Consider the following 15,642-nt stretch of genomic DNA (forward strand, 5'->3'; position numbering starts at 1 on the left):
CTTCAGCACCACTTGTCAAAAGTAGCTTCCTGTACCCATTGCTCACCAACGGTCTTTTATCTTTGCTATATGCTTGGCTTACAGTTTGAGAAGCCAACATTTTCTAAATAGTGGCTTTCTGCTAATGCTGGAAAGGAAAGGGGGCATACAACAAGGGAGGTTTCCTAAATGACTCGGAACTTGCAGTCTGCACTGGTCACAAGGCCTGGGATTCTTCATCTCTTTTGTGCTACTTTGGAGTTCTATGAAAACCTTTCTTGGCTTCCCTCCAGTTTTATCTCTATCTTTTTGGATGGGGGCGATCTGTAGTTCCCACTTTCCTCTTTTCCCCCTTCTCTGATAAACAAACTAGTACTACTTATCTTTTTCATTTACCCCTTATGTGCCCTATTGGATCTATGAGATTTTTGGTTTTCTGGGTTTAGATCTATAGAACCTATTTCTTTATTCAATCAGATTGCATGATTTTATGCCTAGATGTTTAAGAGCAATTGAGGTGGGAATGGTATAGTAGATCTCTCTGAAAAAAGAAGTTATATTGTCATGATCTACAAATTTCATTCTTTACCTTTTCTCTCTTCTGTTCAAGTTCATCTAGAAAAATTGATCCTTGCTTTTACTATAACTTAATTATATATAAAGTTTTATTCATTCATTCATTTATTTATTGGGCTCCTGTTAGGAGTTTTGTTATTATTTTCTCCTCCTGATAGCCCTTCTGCCTTGAACAATTTTATCTCTCAAAACAACTACACAATATAAATTAAATCCCCCTGGAGATAACCCATATCTCTACAATGCATCAATAGGATTCTAGTCTAGAGTACTCAACTATGACATTTTAGTAAGTCTTGGTGACATGAATAAGAATGATTGCTTTATTCCATAGGCTTAAAATAATGAAAGTAGTAAGTCCAAAATAGTCCTTAATGGCAGCGGGTTTTCCCATATGTACACAGACAACCTCTTGCAACATTCACGTATTTAGCTTATCCTAAGAGAGTTTTAAATATCTCAATCCAAATTAAGTTCAATGAACACTTCTTTTTTAAGTCTAAGTTTCTAACTCTGCTGTTTTGTATGAGTTCTAAAACTACATAGTCTTCTGTTTACTGGACAGCTCTAAGTTGGATTTCCACAGGAGTTTCTAACTCAGGATGTCAGACTGAGCTCCTCCTCCTCCTCCCTCTGTTCCCTATCCCAATGGATTTCCTATCTCAAGGATGATCCACAAACCACTTAGCCAGAAGCAAGGAAGTTATTCTTAACATACCATTATCCCTCACCCCTAGTGCCCTACCATTCCTAGAATGCTGGTAAGGCTGCCTCTTTAAGGTACCTGGTACCTCCACTGCGTCTTGTGGGAGCTGTGCCTTTCCTATCATGTATTTTTATTACAACGACCTCCTAACTGGTCCCTGTGTTTGCAATTCCATCCCTTCCACTGCATATAATGGTCAGAGTGATCCTTTTTAAGCACCAAGTTGACTCTGTGTCTCTACAGCTTCACTGAGTAGTTACTCATTGCCCTCAAGAGAATTTCAAAGTGATTCTTTTTATTATATACACACCTACCTATCTCTTTGACCTCAGTGCTTTCTATAATCACTCTCTACTACACGCCCGAAACACAAACAACCCAGTGAAGAAATGGGCAGAAGATATGAACAGACACTTCTCCAAAGAGGACATCCAGATGGCCAACAGACACATGAAACGATGCTCAGCATCCCTCCTCATCAGGGAAATACAAATCAAAACCACACTGAGATACCACCTCACGCCAGTCAGAGTGGCTAAAATGAGCAAATCAGAGAACTCTAGATGCTGGCGAGGATGTGGAGAAACGGGCACCCTCCTACACTGTTGGTGGGAATGTAAACTGGTACAGCCCCTCTGGAAAACAGTGTGGAGGTTCCTCAGGAAACTAACAATAGAACTCCCCTATGACCCAGCAATAGCACTGCTAGGAATTTACCCAAGGGATACAGAAATGCTGATGCATAGGAGCACATGTACCCCAATGTTCATAGCAGCACTCTCCACAATAGCTAAAACATGGAAAGAGCCTAAGTGTCCATCAACAGATGAATGGATCAAGAAGATGTGGTTTATCTATACCATGGAATACTACATGGCAATGAGAAACAATGAAATCTGGCCATGTGTAGCAACATGGATGGACCTTGAGGGTGTTATGCTGAGCGAAATAAGTCAGGCAGAGAAGGACAAATATCATATGTTTGCACGTATAGGAGGATTAGGAGGAACTTGACGGAGGAACAAGGGGGAGAAGAAGGGCGGAAATGGTGGGGGAAAGGGAGAGAGGCAAACCATGAGAGACTCTTGAATGCTGACAAAAACTGAGGACTGATGGATGTGGGGGGAGGGGGGGATGGGCATGGAGGAGGACACTTGTGGGGATGAGCACTGAGTGTTATGTGGAAACTAATTTGACAATAAACTATTAAAAAATAAATAAATAAATAAATAAATAAATCTTGAATATAATCACTCTCTACTACAAATATACTAAACCTTTTTAAATTCTTTGTATCAGGCATTGCTTTTTCACTCAAAGGTATCCATGCTTTTGTATCCATTGCTTCTTTTGCCTTGAGACACTCTCCAGGGGCAACAACACTGTTATCCCCTTAATACCTATGTGTTGAATTCATTCATTAAAGGATCATTGAGTCCTTCCTCCATGCCAGGTAGTATGCTAGGTGCTTGAGATAAACAGATTAGACACCATCTTTTTGCTTCAAGGGTCACAGTGTAGAAGAGAAATCAGAGAAGAGCATAAACAATTTTAATTACTGTAAATTGTAAATTCTTTCCAGTAAGCTGGAAAGAAGAAGGCATAAAGAAGATAGTTACGGTTGATAAAGAAATTTGGATTTCTAATGAACAAAGCCAAGAGGCACGGAGACATAAACTGGGTGTCAAAGGTTTTATAAGTTCAAACACAGGTTGCTCTTATACCCAAGATAAATGCATCCTTGCTGTAGTAACAGTTGGGAACATTGGTTCATGACCACAGCATAAGCATTTACAGTGAGGGCTGTTGTTAAGGGTTTTTGGGTTTTTTTTTTTTGACAGTTACAAAAACAGGGAATCTTGAGATTAGACCAGAAACTTGAAGTTCATCTATCTTATCCCCCAACAAATCTTTTAATCTCCTCAATAAAATTTTCTACATGTGGTCTTTCAGTCTCTGCTTGAATATCTCCTATTGCGAGAATCCCGCTCTAACTTTGAAGAAACAAAATTCTGGGTTTAGAACTAAATGTATGTGTTCACACCCTGCTTCAATCATGTGCTGGCCATCAGAATGCAGCTGATTCAATTTACCTCTCTATTCGTTCTTCACCTCTATATTAGAAAAGAACCCTAGGTTATGGAGCCACTTTCTGAAAAGTAGGGAGATGAAGCACATGAGAATTCTCAGCACTGCAACTGACACATAGTAGGTACTCAATAAGCAGAGTAGTTTCTTGCACTGTATGAGGCTCTCTCCTCCATAAAATACCTGTTTAGACTTCATCCTTGGGTGGCATTTCTGCCTTCGTATGTGGCTAGTAGCTATAAAGTTTGCCATCTTGCTTATTAAATCTAACTAACACCTCCCTAGAGATGCATAATCGAGTGAATTTGGCATGTGAAATAAAATACAGCAAATGTTATTCCTATGATTATTTCAGCTGCCAGGATGTTTTACAGCGGTACTCAGATGATGGGTTACATAGGAAGCTCTGGGGTAAATAAAATGAGGTTTTGCAAACTTGTAAATGGTTCATTTAACCTTACTCTTTAGGGAGAGAGAAGAAAGCTTTCACCTTTCTCCCTCTTGAAAGAAGGAATGTTAAAATGCCCTGCCAAATTTTGCATTCAGCAACTCAGGAAGTATTTTTTGTTTTTATATTTGACTTTTTTTAAATACATAAAATCTATTTCTTTTAGCCTCTGGACACACTCACAGAGATAAGAGAAAATAAGAATGTTGAAGTATCTTTATTGTCTTTTGCAAATCTTATCCTTGCTAGAAGGTTAGCTTTATAAAGGTGAGAATTGTGTATATATTCTTCAGTGTGCTATTGCCAACAAGCTACCTGAACAGTGCTTTGTTTAGAGTAGCTGTTTAAGAATTTAAAAAAATAATAATAATTCTTGTGAAACTGGCTGTTATTCATTTGCCAGGTGACTACTTAACAAAGTGGTCTTCTTAGGGGCACATGGGTGGCTCAGTCAGTTAAGCACCCGACTGTTGGTTTCGACTCAGGTCACCATCTCACAGTTTCGTGGTTTTGAGCCTGGCATCAGGCTCCACACTGAGAGTGTAGAGCCTGCTTGGGATTCTCTCTCCTCCCCTCTCTGCCTCTCCCCTGCTCATGCTGTCTCTGTCTCTCTCAGAATAAATAACTAAACTTAAAAACAACTTTATGAAAAAGAATGTTTTAGATGGGATAGAAGAAAGGATACATGTCCAGACACGTATGGACGAGGCTTCTGTCACAGTATCTTATAGAAAACAAAAACGTTTAAAAAGTGAAATAAAAATTGGAATGCCCAAAACAGAGGTTTGTAATTATTCTATACAATAGTTTTCAGCCTTTTAATATGATGATATAGGTAGATTCACTGATATAAGAGAATGCTAAAAATACAATTTTGATTGAGGAATGGTGTTTATAGAATGATACAGTGCAGTTTTTGTTTTGAGATGGTGGGATGGGCATAGTTTTATTTATTTGCCTTTGATTATTCTGTGCATAAAATATATATTTAAAAAATCTTTTTACATGGTATTGGTTTGAGAAACGTTTTTCATCAGGAGAGAATACTTCGTTTTTTAAATTTGTTATACATGCAGCTTTGCAGTCAGCACTGTCCCACATCAATTTCCCCCAAAATATTTTATTGTCATATACCTTGTTAGACTACCCTACTTGGGCAATATCAGTCCAAAAACTTCTAAATATTTAGCTATTAATAATCAATTGTATTGGGTATATTGAATATAGTTCTCTTCGGAAAATTCTGTTTGAACACATGAGAAATGTCTTAGAAAATGACCTTAGAGTGCCCTGTTTTGAAAGAAGGGAAGGGGAAGGGGAAGGGAAGATCTGAAATTCTTTTTCTCTTCCCACCTCAAACCACCCCCATTATTTAGCATAGTGTCGGCATAAAGTCCACATTGCTTCTAAAAAAAGAAAGAAAGAAAATTAGCTATTCTTTGGCAGAAAAAAATTATACATTATAAAAAGTACCTTAAATCTCTGTTTTCATCATCAGGAGATACAGAAAAAATTAAGTACAATTTTTTGTTGGCAGAAATCAACCTTTATTTTTTTAAATTAATTAATTTATTTATTTTTCTTACAAATAGTTTATTGTCAAGTTGGTTTCCATATAACACCCAGTGCTCATCCCCACAAGTGCCCTCCTCCATGTGACCTTTATTGTCAGTGATACAAAGAAGTCAATTCCACATTGAATGCTGGAGATTGTGAGGGGTACAGGGACACAAATATCCTCATCCTTGCTTCCGGTATACTCTTCTATTTCCTCCAGCCCTGGGGACCACCATTCTGCTGTCTGTGTCTGAGTTTGACTATTTCAGATAGTTCATATAAGTGAAGTCATTGTAGCACTCGTCCTCTCTGACCAGCTTCTTACACCCAGCATAGCGTTCTTCAGATTCATGTATGATGTGTGTATGGCAGGATTTCTTTCTTTTTTAACACTGAACAATGTTTTATTTTACACTTTTTTATTCGTCCATCTGTTGATAAACACATAAGTTGTTCAGTGTCTTGTCTATTGTGAATAGTGCCGCAACAAATATGAGAGAGCAGATATCTCTTAAAGATCCTGATTTCAATTCTTTTTTGATGAATACCCAGAAGTGGGATTGCTGGATCATATGGCCATTCTGTGTTTAAAATTTTGAAGAATTGCTGTACTGTTTTCCATAGAAATTTCACCATTTTCATTCCCACAAACAGCACATAAGGCTTCCAATTTCTCTCTATCCTCACCAACACTTGTTATCTTTTGTTTTTGTTTCGATAATAGCTGTCCTAACATGTGTGAGGTGATATTTCATTGTGGTTTTGATTTGCATTTCCCTGATGATGAGTGATGTTGAATGTCTTTTCATATACTTGTTAGCCATCTGTATGTCTTCTCTGGAGAGAAGTCTATTCAAGTCATTTTCCCATTTTTAAAGTTGGGTTGGTTTTTATTTTTTTCTTTTTGCTATTGAGTTTTTAAAATATGTTATATATTTTGGATATTAACCCTTTGTCAGATTCATGATTTCTCCAAATACTTTATTATGTTGATTGCTTTCTTGCTGTATGGAAGGTTTTTAGTTTGATATAAGTCTGCTTTGTTTTGCTTTTTTTTTTTTTTTTTTTTTGCCTGTGCTTTTGGTACCATCTCCAAGAAATTATTGCCTAGATCTGAAGGTTTTCCCCATGTTTTCTTCCAGGATATTAATGCTTTTAGTTGATAAATGTTAACTGAGTGATTTGATATCCATTCTGTCCTTGATGGGTCATTTATGGTAGGTGTGCAAATGGGTGTTGATAATTGACCCACACTTTTCAAGGTCTTATAGGATTTAATGAACTGCTGTTTGTAAATATAATGAGAGGTTACCACAACATGACACTGAAACTAAACTGCTGGCTTTGTTGAAAAGCAAGATAGCTTGGCTCAGGGGTTCTGGTAATTGCTGTTACTTGTTAGCATTACGTTCTTGATAATTTTTTTTTGATAACAAATCAGTTACCAAGGTCAAGCAGCCCCTACCACTCCCCAATCATACCCTATCATTCCACTCCTTTGTTTCTCTTCTCCCACTTTTCACTATTTGATGTTTCTTATTTACTCTTCTGCTGCATCTGTTTCCCTGTATTATAATGTGGCCGCCACATTATAATGAGTGGTGACCCTGTGGACCATATTCAATGATACAGCCCTCAGTTTCTGCAACAATCATGGTCACAGAGTAGGCACCTCGTTTGTGATTATGGAATATATTAACAAGTGCAGGAATAAATAAACTTGAATTTTCAGGGCACTAAGAAAATCTGAAGGACGGAATTCTTATTTCTATTTTCCAGAGAAGACTCAAAGAGGCTGAGCAACTTGCTGATTTAAAAAACTACCCTAATTCCAAATTCTATCTCTTCCCTTTCTACACATCACAATTAGGTTTCCTCTCTAGTGGTATATTAATCTCCTAGGGTTGCATAACAAAGAACCACAGACTAAGCCTCTTCAAAAACAAAAGGTTTATTTTCTCAACATTCTGGGGGCCAGAAGTCTGAGATCAGTGTGTAACAGGTTGACTTTTTTTGGAGACCTCTCTCTGGTTTGTACATGGTCATCTTCTCCGTGTATCTTAACAAGGTCTTCTCTCTGTAACTCTCTGTGTTCAAATTTCTTTGTGTTATAAGGACACCCGTCATTATGGATTAGAGCCCACCCTAATGACCTCATTATACCTTTGATACTTCTTTAAAGACCATATCTCCAAGTGCATTTACATTCTGACATACTAGGAGTTAATGCTTTAATATATGAAATTGGGAGGTGGGGCACATTTCAGTCCATAACAGGCGGTGATTTGAGATACTTCAGTCTAGTCCTGGTCTGTCACCAACATGTGTTACCTGCTAATGCCTAGTCGTTTTGAAGGACTTTCTGAAAGAATTATCACCCATGGTTCTTATACCTGTCATCTGAAGCATCCTGGGAAGATCTCTTAAAAATGAAGCCAACTCTTTCCTTCTTTTAGAAATACTGACTGATCACCTGCTTTATGTCAGACGTTGTCATGATTAAGGGTCCAAGAGAATGAATAAGGTAGGCAGAGTACTACTTTCAGAGCGTATGCAGTCTAGTAGAGGAAGCAGGCAAGTCCACAGAGAAAGATGATGCACGGTCTTCTCTGCCATAACAAAAAGAAACTTAATCCTCTATTGGATCTTGGAAGGGCAGATAACATGGACTTAAGGTGGAATAAGCATTTCAAAAGCATTTCAAAAAGTAATTCTTAAATTCGAAAGGCAAGTAGCAGGTAGACAAAGAACCGTGACCCCTTCAAACAGATATGTCCGTTGGAACCTCAGAATTTGACCTTATTAAGAACAAGAGTCTTTAGGGGCGCCTGGGTGGCTTAGTCGGTTAAGCGTCCGACTTTCGCTTAGGTCATGATCTCGAGGTTCGAGGGTTCGAGCCCTGCGTCGGGCTCTGTGCTGACTGCCAGCTCAGAGCCTGGAGCCTCTTTCAGTCTGTGACTCCGCCTCTCTCTGACCCTCCCCTGCTCATGCTGTCTCTCTCTCTCTCTCTCTCCTAGAAATAAATAAAACATTTAAAAAAAAAAAAAGAACAAGAGTCTTTACAAATATAATATCATCTCAAGACGAGATGATCCTGAATTAGGGTGGACCTTAAAACCAATGACCAGTGTCCTTGTAAGAGACAGAAAAGGAGAATATAGACACAACAGAAGGCAAGGCCATGTGAAGTTAGTGCAGGGAGATTGGAGTGATTTTTCTAAAAGTTAAGAAATGCCAAGAATTGCTGGCAGTCACCAGAGGCTATAAGAGAATCAGGAAAGGGTCCTCCCTAAGAGTCTCCAGAAGGAACCAACCCTGCCAGCAGCTTGAGTGTAGACTCCTGGCTTCCTAAATGATGAGGAAAATAAATTTCAATTGTTTTCAGCAACACAATTTTATGATTACTTGTGACAGCAGCCCTGAGAAATGAATACAGTAAGTATTCTCGATGGGGAATAACACTGAACTGTCTTAGAGGCAAGAATCTTGGTAGGGAACAAGTAGTCTAGAGTGTCAGAGCACTTTGTGGCTCAGTGATGACAAGTGGACCCCCACACAAAATAATCAGGGGCCGGATCTTGATGGGAGAGTCACTTGGAATCAGTCACTTGCACTTTTGAAGGACTCAATTTCCTTTTCCTTTTCTTTTTTTTAAAAAATAGTTTACTGTCAAGTTGGTTTTCATATAACACCCAGTGGTCATCCCCACAAGTGCCCTCCCCCATGCCCATCACCCCTTTTCCCCTTACCCCAACCCCTTCAGCCCTCAGTTTGTTCTCAGCATTCAAGAGTCCCTCATGGTTTGCCTCCCTCCCTCTCCCCCACTGTTTTCCCCCTTCTTCTCCCCTACGGTCCTCTGTTAACTACCTCCTTTTCAATAAAATGAGATGGTTGGACTCCTATTCTTTAAGAACTCTTTAAATTAAAATAAGAGCACAAAATCAAATAAATAAAATAAATTTGGTTGGGTTTTTCCCCCCAGGAAAAGCATACCAAAAAGGCCAAAATAAGTTAAAATCTAAATTATTACTAAGAAAATAAATGCCTGAGGCCTCTTGCTTTTCCTTTTTTTCTTCCATCCACTTTTTCAACTCTGCCCAGACTTTCATTAAACCAAGCACTAGAATATAACAGGATGAAAGGTAGAAGGCTGCATGTGAACGAGCTCTTCTGGAATCCAAGTTTCAGTTTTACAATGGCCCTTGGGAGCTATCTCAGTTCTCTCTCATTCACATTTTCTGCTGGATTGCCAAGCCATGGGGAGGAATAACGTGCCATCACTGGCTTGTAGGAACTCAGAATTCGTGGAGAAGACAGGGAGGGAAGAGAAATTGCAACCAAAAGGAATACACATAGCACCTGAGAAGCAACACAAAAGGGGCAGGAGAAATCCAAGAAAGCTTCCCAGTAGAGGGGACCCCCCTGAAGCTTGAGGCCACATGGTGGCTTATAGCAGCATTCAAGCAGCTGCCTTTTTCAAGAAGACACAGTCACAAGTAGGAAGTCAGGAGACAGAAGAAGGGGGTGGACTTCTTATGATTTCATTGGCCATTGGAGACTTTCTGACAACTTCCACTGTCTGACCCAATTCTTCGATTTCTGTGAGGCATCTTCTGAATATATTGTCCTTGTTCCCCCATTTCTCCTTTTTTTGTTCACATAGAATTTACTGTACAACCACATACTTTCCTTACTCAATCCCCAATTCTGTCCTCCTACACCATTAATGAGGACATTCTTTGTTCCCAGGGACAGAAAACCAACCTGAATTAGCTTATGCAAAAAGAGAGGTGCTTGTTTGTTTTTGTCTGATGTAACTGAGAAGAACAGAAGTTGAACTGGAAAAACTAGAAGAATGGTTTCTCCATGAAGCCACTAGCAACTTTCAGGACCAAATCTTCTCAAGAAAAGAAAGGGAGGGTTTTCTCCCTCCTGGTTTCAGTTGAAAAAAAAAAATACAGTCAAGAACCCTGGTTGGCTCAGCATAAGCCATGTCATCATGTTGACTGGTGTTTCCTCTAGAGCATGTGCTATTATGGAGGGAGAAGGTGGGTGCTGGGAGAAAGGAGGAATGTTGGATGGTCACACAAAGGAGGCCAATATAGACAAAGACTTTGGGATACTTGTCGTGAGCTGGGAAACCATCCTCATTTGTGTCACCACACTGTGCTGACTCCTGCCCTCAGCCAGCTTTTTTCTCCTCCCTTCTGATCCAGCAAACTCTGGATACAATCTTGAACACAGACCTTGAGAGCAGTCTTGACTCTACTTACTAATCTAGAATGCTAGGAGAACAATAACTTTGGGGTACACACATCAATGTCAGAAATCCGTGCATGTTTTAGTACCTTGGGTCTTCACACACAGCCTATTGCCAAGTCCCAGAATCCTTACTCAAACAGAGCTCTAATGAGCATGGAAATCTGACTTTATGACCCATGGTGAATTGAGAGAAGACAACCAGAACTGCGGATGAAGAATTGGGAATGGGCATTATTTGGGGACAGTAAGGGACAATGGAAGAGAGGAGGAAACCACTACAAAAAGTAGAACCATCAGATCCCCTTAATGGAAAAGTAAAGGACTCTGCACCCCTCATTAAGGTCCTGAAGGCATTCCCGACCAGGAGACCTCTACTCTCCCTTCAAGATAGAACGTTCAGTGATGCTGGCCAGGTTCACAATTATAGAAGGAACACCTGAGATTTTTTTTTTTTTTAAACCAGAGAACAGGATCATTGGTGGTTCTGATGGTACCCCCACGTGTACAGCAAATAATGAAGGTCAGGGAGGCTTTTTCTGAAGGGCAACACAAGGTCACACTTGAATGTGAACTTGAGTTCAGACCAGGTTTTTGGAGTCAGGTAGGCATATGTAGATATTTTTAAGCTACAGGACTCAATGTCACCAAAAGAGCCAAACACCTGAACCTTTTTTCCAGCTTTCAGAAGGCACACGTCATTGTATGGGTCTAAGTGAGGAGTATGTTCCCTTGGCCCTCGGCCTGGGCCCCTCTATGGCTGTGCCAGAGGTGGGGATGCGTGGGAGGACACAGCTCATTGTGGCAAACCTCAGCTCCCCGGCATGTCTGGCTCTGGCAACCACCAAAGGTTAAAATAATTTTAATAAAGTCTTAATGAACAGCTCAAAGCCTCAGAGTTATTCCTAGGTCAATGGAGTTTAAGGCAAAATTCTGGGATCTGTCCATTTTGGTACAGCCATTTACTGTCATGGTTCATGGCAACCACTTACCCATGAAACATTTCCAGAGCACTAAAATTAATATTAAGTATAATCATGTTCGCCGTATGCTAAGAACTTTGCTAAGCACTTTGGAGACTTATCTTACTCAGCCCTCAAAGCAAGCTGTGAGGTGCTCCTGCTATTATCCCTGTTTTATAGATGAGCAAACTGAGACTTAGCAAAGTTAAATAACCTGTCTCCGATAACTTACAGGATAAGTGACAGTGAAATGACTCCAGTCCAAGTTGATCCAGTTCCAAGCCTGTGTGTTTTAATTCCTATGTAATATGTAGTTCTTATACCAGAATCTGGCCCAGTGTTAATCGTGAGGATTAACTCAGAGATAAATCATATTTCCATCCTAAAATTGCTCACAGATTTATAGGATAGATTAATAAGTAAATCATAATGTATAGTAGCACATGAATAATGTCCTAAGGCCAGGCTAGAGAAGCTGTGAAAATATTAGGGAAGGGCAATTAATCCAGTCAAGGGAATCAGAGAAGTTTTCGGGGGTGGGGTTAGTGATTCTGAGTGGGATTTTGAAGGATGAAGGGGAGTAAGTTCACAGAAAACATGGAGTGATCAAGGAATAAGAAATCAAGAATTAGGGAACTAAGTAATTCAGTAAAACATGAATTTACATTAAGTAACAGGAGGCCATTGGAGGAGTTTATTTGGGGAGAGCTCAAAGCTACTAAGTTGGAAGCTTACTCTGGGAGCATTGTGGGCCATGGGTTGACAGTGAGGCTGGGATTCCCGTTAGGACCTGGACAGCAGTGCAGACTCCATTTCTCTGGGCATCAGTGGGCACACAGCCCCATATGAGAATTGATGCACGTGGCCAGTGTTTGGGTCACAACCCACCTGTTTTCCATCTGCTCATTTGCACCTTAGAGAGTCTGACTAGTCTCCTGTAGGTCCCTGCAAAGTTATTCAGGCATGGAAACTGAAAAAAGTATCCTATAGTTTGGTTTCTTTGTGGTTGCAGCTGATTAAAACCATATTTGACAGAGTGTAAGGAGGAAAATACCCCTTTATTTGAAGGCAGCGTGTCAGAAGGGAGGTGAAAGATTAGGTGCCTTAGTCTGTTCTGCGATATTCTGTGCTGATCCAGAAACTGGCCTGCTGGAAGTCTTCCTAGTGCTAGGGCTACAAAGAAATATTCTTGGGAGTCCTGGGAGGTCTCTCCCCAATGTCCTTTCCCACCTGTAATGGGACAGTTAAGCTCCCTGCATTGCCTGTGAGCCAAGCCCATGTCTTTTTTCTCCTATACTCCTATGACCATGGCAGTTTCACATCTTGCTTTGTGTCCAATAGGGAAGAAATAAAGCAAAATCACTGTGATTGATTTACAAGAAAAGAAAGGTTCAAGGAACCTAGTGACTAGATGGACAAAGTCTTATGGAGAACAACATGAAAGTGTGTCACTCTTGGGAGATATTGGGCAAGGTAGTCTAGGGGATTGGAAACAGAATTCAAAGAAAAAAGGGAGAAACAAACAGTACTTCCCTGTCTGCAGAGGAGAGACTTTGTGTACATTGATTCTCTTAGTTCTTATAGTATTCTTATGAGATGAGTATTATTAATACCTTTTATGGAGGCAAAATAGACACTCAGAGGCATTCACTTATTAGTGCCCCAAACAGTGCAGCTATTAAGTGGTAGAGGTGAGTTTAGCACTCAGGTCTGTTAGATTCCCAACATCTTATTCTTGAACACACCACAGAAGCAGGGAATTTGTATTTTTGAGGTTGGCTAATCAGCTGTAGAAGTGAATTTGAAGTGAGATATCCATACTTTAATCCTATTCTACTTGTGAAACCAGGACTTTAGTCCTTACTAGATAGCTCAACCAAATAAAATAGAAATGTCATTGAGGAATCACATCAAGAGGGGAAAATAAAAAATCATCGTTCCCAAAGACTCTTCATTCCCAAAGAATGAAAAACAGCCTAGAAATCATCAATCTCATCTTTTGGAAGAGGAAGTGTGATTTGGGGTGGGAGTCAGGGGGGGTGTCATACTGGCCTGAGTTTAAATTACATCACTTCCCATTTTCTAGCTGGATGATCTGGATTACATTATATCTGTTTGGGTTTTTTTTCCTCTCAGCCCAATGATTTCATCTATAAATGCAGGTAGTGTTTCCTGACACTGGAATTAAATGAGATAGTTTTGTTTAAAAAAATCTGGGTACAGGGCCCATCATACAGTAGCTAGTCAGTAAATGCCTGGTGGTTTTATATTGTCATTGACAGGAGTAAGTGATGATTATACTGTCACAACTACTGTTACCACTATTTCCACAGCTACTATTGTTGTTGCTGCTTCTGAAGCCTTTTGCCTGTAATAAAGAAATTCCCTGATTACTTCTAATGGAAATTGAATGGCTAGCTCTTTCTTTGATTCTCCCTTCCCCCCGCACCCATTTGGCTTTTTGCCATGGAAACAGAAGGAGACAGTCAGAGAAGAAACACACACACACACACACACACACACACACACACGAATGACAGCCAAAATGGTAGAATGCATCTGCCAAAAACCTACAACTTTACTCCAGGGGCAAACATGTGACTTTACTTTCCCCACCAGGATGGACTTGTGCTGTCACAGCAAAAATTGATCTTCTGTTTGTGGGAAATTATACACAATTCCCTCTTGTCTGTGCTGGGGAAAGTTCAAGTCCAAATCCTTGCTCACAGATTCTGGCAAGGGTTTCCTACTTCATATCTACTGATTTTGTTTCCCTCCACATTTTTACTGAGCACCTATTATGTGCCAGCATGAGACTAGCCCTGGGGAATGTCACTGAGCAAAAGCATACATGACCTCTGCCTTCATGAACCTTATGGTCTTGGTGTGGGGAAGTGGGTAATATTAGCAGGGATCTAGTGCTCATATGAAGATGTGACCAGAGCTGGGGATGAGAAAGACAAGTAGGTCTTAAATAGGTAAGGAGAGAGCAGAAAATGTCTCAGTCATAGGAAAATCATCTACACTTTGCCTTCATTGTAAGAAATGCTGTGCAGCAGAGAGAATAAAAGGTTGGCAAACTAAGGAGAAGGAAGGTGAGTTAGAAGGATCTTGGCTTTGATGCTGGACTGAGGCTCAAGCCCAACATGGTCACTTATGGTTTAACTCCATCTCTGTGAGCCTTAGGTTTCTTATCTGTTAAATGGGAATAATCCTCACAAGAACTAAAGTCGATGGTACAGGCAAGCCTACTCCCTCTGCACAACTCTTCACACCTCTGCTTCCTAGTTAATTCCTTTACACCTATAAGGTTTAATTTCAAATGCTTATCCTTGGGAAAGTTTGCTTTGACCTCAGACTAGGCTAGACCCCTCTAACTCCAAAAGCACCATGAACTTGTTCTTTCCCCATTTACTTCACTAATAATAAAATTTAGTAGAGAACTGTTTAATGTCTGTGGTAATCAACCTTATGTTAGCCACCATGGGGACCAGGGACCATGTCTGCCTTGGTTATTGCTGTGCTCCCAGGTTTGGGTATATGGCTGGGCCTCAATAAATAAATTTGGAATGAAGTTGAATAAAACCTCTAACAAACGCCTGGCACAGAACAGGCCTTTGATAAGTGGAGTTCATAGTTATACATTGTTTGACTTCAGTGTTACAGAATAATTTTGCATAATGAAAATCACTGTCAATAATAACTAAGCTTAACCCCAACTTAAGTTTATGATGATGACTCCTGTGTTCCCTGGCACTTCCCAGCTTCCTGCCTTCATCACCTTCTCAGAGGCAAATACTACCTGAACTTCCACCATTTTTCCTGTGTTGTCTCCTCTATCACCATCTGATCTTACTCCACTGAGAAGACCCTGAGATCCCTAAATGCTTAAACGACCCTGTTTGGGGTGCCTGAGTGGTTCAGTCGGTTAAGTGTCTGACTTCAGCTCAGGTCAGATCTCACAGTTTGTGGGTTCGAGCCCTGCGTCAGGCTCTGTGCTGACAGCTCAGAGCCTGGAGCCTGTTTCAGATTCTGTGTCTCCCTCTCTCTCTGCCCCTCCCCCACTC

The sequence above is a fragment of the Crocuta crocuta genome, unplaced genomic scaffold (genome assembly GCF_008692635.1).
Source record: "Crocuta crocuta isolate KB4526 unplaced genomic scaffold, BGI_CrCroc_1.0 scaffold95, whole genome shotgun sequence".
NCBI classification, from domain to species: Eukaryota; Metazoa; Chordata; class Mammalia; order Carnivora; family Hyaenidae; genus Crocuta; species Crocuta crocuta.